Source organism: Nicotiana tomentosiformis, chromosome 1 (assembly GCF_000390325.3).
Source record: "Nicotiana tomentosiformis chromosome 1, ASM39032v3, whole genome shotgun sequence".
Taxonomy (NCBI): domain Eukaryota; kingdom Viridiplantae; phylum Streptophyta; class Magnoliopsida; order Solanales; family Solanaceae; genus Nicotiana; species Nicotiana tomentosiformis.
The window spans coordinates 33,001,688-33,012,210 of record NC_090812.1 but is presented as its reverse complement, the minus strand read 5'-3'; the positions used below and the strand labels follow the sequence as shown (position 1 = coordinate 33,012,210).

General features: G+C 41.8%; 1 non-coding gene across 1 annotated transcript; it reads left to right on the top strand.

Moving 5' to 3' along the window:
• The first annotated feature begins 10,204 nt into the window (after positions 1-10,204).
• Positions 10,205-10,307, top strand: LOC117273569 (small nucleolar RNA R71). Its single transcript, XR_004503575.1, has one exon. It is a non-coding gene; the product is annotated as a small nucleolar RNA R71 (small nucleolar RNA).
• The last annotated feature ends 216 nt before the right edge of the window (positions 10,308-10,523 follow it).

Here is a 10,523-nt window from a genome sequence, read left to right as displayed (position 1 = left end):
CACAATAATGATTGACCTGAAGGAACCCCCAAAACCCGGTGTCACAAGTGCATGAGCATTTTCTAAGAAGTACAATAATAATACAATATCCGTCCCGAATGTAATAAGACAAAATAAAATAAATAGTACAATGGAGACTTGGTGGACTGCGATGTGTAGCCTGAAATGCAGCTCACCTGAAGTTTCCCCACCAGGTGCGCCTACGCGCCAAGGTGGTCATCAATGGACCTGTCAGATCCTGCGCATTTAGTGAAGAAGTGAAGCATGAGTACGTAAATCAACGCATACCCAATAAGTATCTAGCCTAACCCCGGAGAAGTAGTGACGAAGGGTCGACATCGACACTTACTAGAGGTCCAAGCAAATAATATAATAATCCATAACAAGTATGAAGTACACAGAAATAGTGGAGTAAATCTGTAATCTCATAATTTTTCAAATTATTTACTTTAAAGCATGAATTTCTCAAATCTTGTATTCTACCTTAATATCCCCGAAAATGTCAAGTGTCAATATCATATAAATAAGCAATACCATAAAATATCGGGCATCAATTGGGAGGTTTATCTCGTGATCACTCGGACTACTAGCGATATAACGCTCGATTTCCGCCGAGGTAGTTCGGCCCGATCCAGAATAACGTGTACACTGCCGAGGGACGTGCGGTACAATCTATAGATGCATCTATATACTGTCGAGGCATTCGGCTCGCTCCACAAGAAAAGGAAGAAAGTTTCCAAATTACAAGACACGTATTTAGAATACCGTACATGGGTACAAAAATGAATATCATCTTTATCGTTTCTCAAATAACTCTCCCAAAACTCAAAGTGTTAAGGGTTGGCCTAGTATACATATATTTATTTCTAAATACATTTCATTTATAACTTGAATAATTAAGCCAGGAACAAGAGTTCAAATAATCCACATAATGCAAAATAAGATGCTAAGTCTACCCAGACATAAACATGCTTTAGCTACGTACGGACTCTTATCACCTCGTGCGTACGTAGTACCCACAACTAGTTGCACATAACAATAAATATCACCTAGGGGTAGTTTCTACACAAAGTTAGACAAGAGACTTACCTCGATCCAACGTGCCATAACCGGCTCCAAAGCCTCTCTAACACCTCAAGCCAAAGCCTGTTGCTCTAAAACTATTCAAACCATGTGACCAATCAAAATATACTCTTATACCCATAATTAATCAATTTAAATGATCTCCAACTCCGCTCGAAAAGTTAACAAAATTAGTCCTCGGTCCCACGTGCCCGGATTCCGAAACTTTTAGAAGATAATCGTTACCCATAACATTACGAACTTAAATATATCATTTATTCCCAATTTCATGTCCAATTTCATGGTAAAAATCCAAAAATACCAATTTCTAGGTTTTTCTTCAAAATCCCAAATTTCTACTAATTTTCACGTTCAAATCTATGTATAATTCATGTATTTAACTCAAAATATGAAGGAATCACTTACTTAGTGATGGGTGACGAAGAAGCTCCTCCAAAATCACCCCAAGCTCGGCTCCCATGGAAGACTTGAGATAAAATGAGCAAAACCCTATTTGGAAAACTCATACACTGCCCAGGCGATCCTTCTTCGCGAACACGGCAAGTCCCTCTCATTCACGAAGGCTAAAACATACAGCCCCCAAATTTTCCTCTACACGTTCGCGAAGCCTTCCGACCTCTGCCCTGCACATTCGCTAGCCACGAGCCACGTTTGCAAAGGCTTAACGCCAGACAGCCCCCAGCTCCCCTTCCTCTTCGTGTCCGCGTCCGCCCACCGTTTGCGTAGGCTTCCCCGGCCTCTGCTCCGCGTTCACGTCTCCTGCATCGCGTTCGCGATGAGAAAATCTCAGTAGCCCAAAAATCCTTCTTCGCGAACGCGTGAATCCCTTCGCATTGGCAAAGAAGAAAACAAGACACCAGCACCAGCAAATGCAAATCAGCCAAACTTGGTTCGAAACCACCCCAGAACACACCCTAGGCCTCCGGGACCCCGTCCAATCATACCGACCAGTCCTATTACATGACACGAACCTGCTCGAGGCCTCAAATCATTAAACAACATCAAAACTACAAATCGCACCCCAATTCAAGCTTAGCAAATTTTAGAACATCAAACTTCTACATTTGACGTCGAAACCTATCAAATTAAGTCCGATTGACCTCAAATTTTGCCCACAAGTCATAAGTGACATAACAGACCTATTACCACTTCGAGAATCGGGATCCGACCCCGATATCAAAAAGTCCACTCCGGGTCAAACATTTCAAGAATCATCCAACTTTCAACTTTATCCAATTGACGCCGAAACGATCTGCGGACTTCCAAATCAACATCCGGACACGCTCCTTAGACCAAAATCACCATACTGAGCTACTCCCAGGCTCGGAATCCCAAACGGATATCGATAACGTCAAAATTCAATTCAATCCAAACTTAGAAAATTCTTAATCCTTCAAAATGCCAACCTTCCAAAATAAGCGCTGAAATATTCCCAGGCCACCCGATACTCGACCCGAACATACGCACAAGTCAGAATTCATCATACGAACCTATTGGAACCTTCAAATCCCAATTTTGAGGTCGTTTACTCAAAAGTCAAACCTTAGTCGATTCTTCAAACTTAAAGCTTCTGAAATTAGAATTTTCTTTCCAATTCAACTCCGAACCTCCTGAAATTCGATTCCGACCACACGTATAAGTCAAGATACCTGAAGTAAAGCTACTCAAGGCCTCAAACCGCCAAACGACGTGCTAGAGCTCAAAACGACCGGTCAGGTCGTTACATTCTCCCCCACTTAAACATACGTTCGTCCTCGAATGTGCTAAGGACTGCTCCGGAGTTTCCCAAAATCGTTGTACAACACCTTGTGCACCTACCTGTGCCACCACATTCTAGTTGAACACATTAGCTCGAGCCAGACTGAAAATCCTCCCTATAACCTTAGCTAACAAACTTTAAAACCAAGTTCCAACTTCCGAATTTCTTTACAAGGCCTGATTCTAACACACGAACATCGTACCAATCACCACGCACTGTACCAAAACATGGTCATGCATCTATGTTGAAATCACAACATGCACCACATAAGTCGGTTGCCCATAATAATATCCTCTGACCACAATAGCTGAAATTTCACAAATCTGGTGCCCACAATACACCTCATGACACATGTAAGTCCTGTTCCAACTCTCGCAATGCTGCCACGATGAAAGAGACATGTAAAATGCATAACCACCTGCCGAATCAATAATCTATGGAGTCTCTCCTCCTGACCAGAACCATTACCTCATTCTGAACTGAATAACGATATTTTGCCTTTTAATGTACCTTAAATAAATTGATTGCACTAATTTCAGGACCAATAATCTCATCTCACCTAGTACAAGCTGCTCAGGCAATAAACTATCTCAGACACTGCCGAAAATCTTATATGACGCCCACAATGCGCCAACAAGCTACAACTCAAATGTGATACACACGGAAGAATGAACTTTGAAGAAGGATTACCCAGCCCACGTAACGAATAAAACGGCTGAACAGATGTTGTGACCCACCTCAAGGATGAAAAATAAGACACACAAAATAAGTATAAGAAACTATGCTCAACATATCGTTGTTGCGGCGTGCAACCCGATCCACATAACATGCATGTGGCGGCTTGCCACCCAATCCGCACATAAAAATCATGAAGAAAACACGCATACTAAGCCATAGCGCTCATACTTATGAAATGCTCGAATATCGACTACAAGCACGCCAAGTGCATAATACAAATCCTGGGGAGACAGATAGCGTTGTAAACTACGAAACCCAAGCACAACTAAGGTGCAATAATTATCTGCATCTCGAGAGCCATCCTGCTCCCATAACACCACATGATACACGAGACCTCAACATATATGCGAATAATCACGCCATCTCGCAACCAACATGGTACAATAGAGATTTATGTAGAATAGCTGACGACGAGAGTAACATCCCATGCCCGACGACTCCTCCGTAAGCAATTCTATGACGAATGAACTCATCCGATCTTACGTAGAGCACACACTCACATTAGCCCCAACAACCAACCTCACACCGATTCTGATCATACCCTACTGGGCCAATAGCCCTCCAAAGATCCATAATGGACCTATTCATGACACATAAGAACAACCGTCAATTCTGAAACAAACTCACACAGTCCACATCCCAAGGAATAGGACGCCTCTCAGGCATAAACTCTCGCATTTGCGATATTACCATAACCTCCATACTTGATTTTAATCTTTCTCAATCAAATGACAAACATACCACGCTTATACAAATCTCCCCGTGGGGTACGCTCCCGTGACCTTCCGCTCAGGTAGCAAAAGTTACACCTCCATACCACTAACCGTACTAATTCTATAAGGCAAATCACAATCCGCAGATCAATACACAATGCCTCTTCCACAGAACACCATTCACAGGCGACACTAAGATAACGCCAGCTTAATCAAAGCATCTGGATTCTTCCCTGCTCATACGAGCTCGTGACATTCTTATCAACACCGAACAACAACCTTGATCTTCAACTTCCAATTCCCTTGCCGCTCAATGAACACATTATGTCGCTATACGGGAGTACAAGAATTCATCATAACCCATGAACTACCAGTAGAATAACACTTTATTATCTAGAACCTTTCACTTAGCTCATTTCTGAAGAGCCCGTGCAACACGCAACTGATTTCCCAAACCACAGAAAATACAACCTTAAACCATGATCTAAACCATCATAACTCTTCTCGAATCCATTTACACAACCAAGCCATTTGAATCACGTACCTCCCAAATCAATCAAGTTGGGGTGGTTGTTAAGCCCGCACATACAACCATAAACCACATTTATACTTTATACAATGAAGGAACTGATCATTGCCACAACCATGCCGATTCAACCATTACTAACCGACCCAACTTCTTTCAATTTACTCATTAACCTACCTTGGAAATTATAATAGCTCCATTCACAACATAACGAACTCAATCCGCGCTCATCCCGAGTGACCCGAATTGAGATACCACACCGTCTCAATACCCATGAATCATCTCATACCCTTCTCAAGAGCACAATACCATCTCCAACTGGTACCCCCAGCTTGCAAGGCCCTTCGCGAATCCGAAGTTATTTCTTCCTTTACTCCAATACTGCACGACATACCAGATGATAACATAGAAAATTCCAAGTCTCGTTCGTAATCCACTGCAAAAACTCGATCCTTAACCATACAATGGACTCGAAACCCTTAGGCACTACACCTTAATTCTCGAACCCACTAGGACCGTTGTTGAGAGTCACCCACTCTGATCTGATCCCGAATATAACTAACTTCAATGCTCTACGAGCACCTAAACTCCCTCTCAAAGGAGCATCCGGCTAAATTCTTTTCCTTGTACATCACATCCACAAAGCATACACTCTGAGTCTTCTCAAAACCTGCACATGAATCGATAGGGTGGAATATAGCATAGTTTTATCAATTACTGCTCGAATTATACTTGATGTTTTCCCTTTATTAGTCACAAATAATTTATCAATGCACCGATTACCAGAAGTTGCACAAGCCGACAACCACGCGATCAAATCGTAGACAGTGGGGCTCCCCCACTTAGCTTTAAGCTATAATTGTATAAACCTAGAACCCGCAAAGATTCTTCCTTCTCAATTACCATGATCTCGCACCGTTAACCCGCCAAACTTCTCGAAGTCTTTTGTTAAGCTTTTCATGAACATTTTGAATCACCAGTCACAATCACATATTCGCCCTCTCACTGGGTAGCAAGTAGTATTCTTCGCAGAAGCTTCATCAACATCACGCAACCGCTAACCTGCTCACAGGAGATAGCCTACCTGTGGAATTCCTTACCGACATCTTCCAATGACACTGCACTGGTTACAGCCACTATATAATCAGTAAATTCTCCTGAGCCCATGCTCGCCCACCAGCTGTATAAGTTTGCTCCTTTCCTAATGACATCAGCTGAATGTTCATCAATACATTCGGAACTCAAGTCATATTGCATCTGAAACGATAATCAAATCTTCACACCCCTCTTCATTTCAAGTAAACCTCATTTTGCCATATTCAATCTTTCCTCGTACAGTAACCATCGTTCCAAATAATATCTGTAGACCAAATCACCCTCCATCACAATTTCCAAACCATCCTACACTTTCTCAAGGCATACGACTATCCTACCACAGAATTCATATGCTAATCTGCCACTCTTACTTCGGTTAAACCACCTCCTTTAAACAACTTGTCAACCTCTGCTTCTCATACTTGACCTACAAGTACTCAACCACAGCGAAATACTTCCTACCATGTCTTTCCTCATACTTCGCTGCTCAAATGTTGCATCAAATCAATTTGCCTCTCTGTAGTACCTGAACCAATAAAATGTTACCGACTCTAAGCCTATTCGAAGATCATCTTTCTCGAGCCATCAAGGTTAGAAATATCAATTCAATTCTGAATTGCTGCACACAACTATCTCTGGCAACTGCCCCTCAGGAACCATTTCACAACACCCTGCCCCGAAGGCAAAAATCCTAGAAGATCGTAACACTGACGAACCGTAATGCGTTCAAGCAAGGACGACGACACCGGATCACAATGAAAATTCCACCACGCTCAAAAATATCAAGTCTTGTTACTTCATCAATCCAAGCCTAGACACCTATAGTCCGATTGCCTTTCCTTTGGTGGAATCAAATGCTGAACCTCTGAATCATGCACTGAAAAATCCTCTTTTCAAGTCATTCACTGCCTCAACACATAAACGAGCACCTTACCATTACACCAATATGGTGCGATAACAATGCGTAGACATCGTAACAATCTGTGCACAATCTCAAAACATTAGAAAACACATATACTGAGCTGGAACAAAAGAACATCCTTCTGCAAGGCGACGATAATAGCCTTCCCGAACACGTAAGGAGAAACATCCTGCACCGCGCCTACAGTACCACTACAACTACTCGACGCCCAATTGATATCAAGCATTTCGCGTCGCATATGATTGAGTATAAAGGAAATAAAGGCACAAGCCTCAATGGAATCAAACCGCATGATGAGGAAATCAAGAAAGGAAGTGCTCCTAACAGCCCTGTAGCCTCTCGAAGTTAAGTATAGACGTCTCTGTACCGATCCGCAAGACTCTACTAGAGTTGCTCATGACTCGTGAGACCTAAGTGAACCTAACACTCTAAAACCAAGCTATCATGACAAAAAATCCACTATAGGTCGTAATGGCTCGTAACACCGCCGTCAGGCAAGCCAACGGTGATTTACCAACTTAATTACTCATTTTAGTATTTTCGAAGTCAAAATTTTTCCTTAATTGAACAGTATAAATTAGAATTTATAGAGTGAATAAAAATATTTACACGAACTACAATAATGAATGACCTGAAGAAATCCCTAAAACCCGTGTCACAAGTGGATGAGCATTTTCTAAGGAGTAAAATAATAATACAACATCCGTCCCGAATGTAATAAGACAGAATAAAATAAATAGTACAATGGAGACTTGGTGGACTGCGATGCGTAGCATGGAATGCAGCTCACCTGAAGTTTCCCCACCAGGTGCGCCTACACGCCAAGGTGGTCATCAATGGACCTGTCAGATCCTGCGCATTTAGTGAAGAAGTGAAGCATGAGTACGTAAATCAACGCATACCCAATAAGTATCTAGCCTAACCCCGGAGAAGTAGTGACGAAGGGTCGACATCGACACTTACTAGAGGTCCAAGCAAATAATAAAATAATCCATAACAAGTATGAAGTACACAGAAATATTGGAGTAAATCAGTAATCTCATAATTTTTCCAATTATTTACTTTAAAGCATGAATTTCTCAAATCTTGTATTTTACCTTAATATCCCCGAAAATGTCAAGTGTCAATATAACGTGTACACTACCGAGGTAGTTCGGCCCGATCCAGAATAACGTGTACATTGCTGAGGGACGTGCGGTACAATCCATAGATGCGTTTATATACTGCAGAGGCGTTCGGCTCGCTCCACAAGAAAAAGGAAGAAAGTTTCCAAATTACGAGACACGTATTTACCATACCGTACATGGTTACAAAAATGAATATTATCTTTATCGTTTCTCAAATAACTCGCCCAAAACTCAAAGTGTTAAGGCTTGGCCTAGTATACATATATTTATTTCTAAATTAATTTCATTTATAACTTGGACTAATTAGGCCAGCAACATGAGTTCAAATAATCCACATAATACAAAATAAGATCCTAAGTCTACCCGGACATAAACATGATTTTTCTACGTACGGACTCTCGTCACCTCGTGCGTACGTAGCACCCACAACTAGTTGCACATAACAATAAATAACACCTAGGGGTAGTTTCCCTCACAAGGTTAGACAAGAGACTTACCTAGATCTGACGTGCCATAACCGGCTCCAAAGCCTCTCTAACACCTTAGCCAAATCATGTAGCTCCAAAACTATTCAATCCATGTGCAAACCAATCAAAATATACTCTAATACCCATAACTAATCAATTTAAGCGATCCCCAACTCCGCTCGAAAAGTTAACAAAATCAACCCTCAGGGCCCACGTGCCCGGATTCCGAAAATTTTCAAAGATAATCGTTACTCATAACATTACGAACATAACTATATGATTTATTCCCAAATTCATGTCCAATTTCGTGGTCAAAATCCAAAAATACCAATTTCTAGGTTTTTCTTCAAAATCCTAAATTTCTACTAATTTTCATGTTCAAATACATGTATAATTCATGTATTTAACTCAAAATGTGAAGGAATCACTTACCTAGTGATGGGTGACGAAGAATCTCCTCCCAAATTGCCCCAAGCTCGGCTCCCATGGAAGATTTGAGATAAAATGAGCAAAAACCCATTTTGCAAACTTATACACTGCCTAGGCGACCCTTCTTCACGAACGCGGCAAGTCCCTCGCGTTTGCGAAGGCTAAAAGAAATAGCCCCAAAGTTTCCTCTATGCATTCGCGACCTCCTCGTCGCGTTCGTGAAGCCTTCCGACCTCTTCCCTCCATGTTTGCAAAGACTTAACGCTAGGCAGGCCCCATCTCCCCTTCCTCTTCGCGTTCGCGTAGGCTTTCCCGGCCTTTGCTCTGCGTTCGCATCTCGTGCATCACGTTCGCGATGGGCAAATCTCAGCAGCCCAAAATCCTTCTTCGCAAACGCGTGAATCCCTTTGCGTTCGCAAAGAAGAAAACCAGACACCAGCACGAGCAGTTGCAAATCAACCAAATTTGGTCTGAAACCACCCCGGAACACACCTAAGGCCCCCCAAACCCCGTCCAATCATACCGACCAGTTCCAGTATATGACATGAACTTGCTAGAGGCCTCAAATTACATACAACAACATCAAAACTACGAATCACACCTCAATTCAAGCTTAGCGAACTTTAGAACTTCAAACTTCTACATTCAACGCCGAAACCTATCAAATCAAGTCTGATTGACCTCAAATTTTGCACACAAGTTATAATTGACATGACGGGCCTACTCCCACTTGAGGAATTGGGATCTGACCCCGATATCAAAAAGTCCACTCCCGATCAAACTTCCCAAGAATAATCCAACATCCAACTTTCGTCAATTGAAGCCGAAACGACCTACGGACTTCCAAATCAACATCCGGACACGCTCCTAAGACCAAAATCACCATAGGGAGATATTCCTAGGCTCAGAATCCCAAAAGAACATCGATAACATCAAAATCCACTTCAATCCAAACTTAAGAAATTCTTAAACCTTCAAAATGCCAACTTCCCGAAATAAGCACTGAAATATTCCCGGGCCACCCGATACTCGACCCGAACATACGCCCAAGTCCGAATTCATCATACAAACCTATTGGAACCTTCAAATCCCGATTCCGAGGTCGTTTACTCAAAATTCAAACCTTAGTCGATTCTTCCAACTTAAAGTTTTTGAAATTAGAATTTTCTTTCCAAATCAACTCTGAACTTCCCGAAATTCGATTCCGACCACACGTACAAGTCAAGATACCTGAAATAAAGCTACTCAAGGCCTCAAACAGTTGAACGGCACACTAGATCTCAAAACGACCGGTCGAGTCATTACACAATCCATCCCAAAAGTCCTGGAGTTGCATCCAGAGTTTAGTTCCACTATGTTGACACTTTCTAACAATCTCCTTAAATCTCTCCCATGCTTCAAAAACAGTTTCAGTCTCTTTCTGAGGAAAAATATTTATTAAGGAATATAACATAGCCTAAGCATGATTTCTAACATGATTTACAGTCAAATATCTTCAACACATAGAGAGCATATAGCTAACAGTAAATTATTCAACTATACAGTTTCTACAGGACGGACCAAGTCACAATCCCCTCGGTGCACGCCTACATGCCCGTCACCTAGCATGTGCGTCACCTTCCAAAATAATCACATGACACAAAATTCTGGGGTTTCATACCCTT